The following is a 1,049-nucleotide window of genomic DNA, read 5'->3' as shown; positions in this document are numbered from 1 at the left end:
TTTTAAATAAAATGTATTATTATGGTTATTTTCTATACAAGTGTTTTGTAAGCTGCTGGAAATTCAGTTTCCTTGAGGGAGTCAGTGTAAATGGATCAATAAAGTGAAGTCTAAGTCTAAATGTACTTTATTATTCACCAGAATCACGAAGCTTGTAATCTATTGTTTCTGTTAACTTTAATTTAACTTCCAACCTATTGCTTTACCCAGGAACTAGTTGTGCAACCAATTTCTAATGATAATTTTACACAGTTTTGTTGTCACTCCCCTGTTTTCAAATCCAATCACATTTAGTAAACAAAACTAGACTAGAGCTTCTGACTGGAGGACTCTCCGTCTTTGAGACAGATCCTCGGGGAAAATCCCACTCGGAGGCAACAGGAGATATAGTAGAAAGTGTAGTGTCTCTCCAAACGACAGAAGTCATTAAAATACTGTCTCGTCATCAGTTTGAGCCAGGTGTGATTTTCATTTAACCTGTAACTTTAATGGATTCATAAGCTGCAGGAAAAAGACAAGTTTGGAGCTTTAGCTGCACAAATTACATTGACATTCACAGAGAGAGAGAGAGACGCACATACTTTTGTGTTTCGGAGAGAAAGGGCGCATCTACCAATATTGTGGAGTTACGCAGGAAAGTAATATAACGAGCCGTGTAACTAATTACTTTTGTCAGGGAGTAATAAGTCATTAATTATACGACTTTTGTAACAAGTAATAAACATTTTTCAGTAAGGAGCCCAACACTGATTTGAAAGAGTTAATAAGTATTATTAATTATTACTATTTGGGTTATGGCGACAGCAAGTTGAGCTTGTTTTTGCAACCGAAGCAGAAAGCAGATGAGTATTAATATCTGATGAGGTCAGTTTGTTTACTGTTATATTATCAGTCATCATCATAAAGTTTCCTCTATTACTCTGAGCTACAGTGATAGAATAAGAAGGCCTGCTTTTAAGGAATTAAAATACAGCTATAATCGTATTTAGTGTGTAAACTATCCGTGTTTTAAAAGTGGAAAAGGAAAGCCGGGAATGTTAAAATGATTC

The 1,049-nt window shown here is 35.2% G+C and overlaps 1 protein-coding gene across 2 annotated transcripts in view; it reads left to right on the top strand.

Annotated features, from left to right (window-relative positions):
- ndufb2 (NADH:ubiquinone oxidoreductase subunit B2) overlaps positions 1 to 1,049 on the top strand; it is a 2,467-nt gene that overhangs the window by 973 nt on the left and 445 nt on the right. The window lies entirely within an intron of this gene.

This window comes from Morone saxatilis, unplaced genomic scaffold, assembly GCF_004916995.1.
Source record: "Morone saxatilis isolate NCDOM2014 unplaced genomic scaffold, NCSU_SB_2.0 Contig10, whole genome shotgun sequence".
Lineage (NCBI taxonomy): Eukaryota > Metazoa > Chordata > Actinopteri > Moronidae > Morone > Morone saxatilis.
The sequence above is the reverse complement of the archived record's forward strand: the minus strand, read 5'-3'. Positions and strand labels throughout refer to the sequence as shown.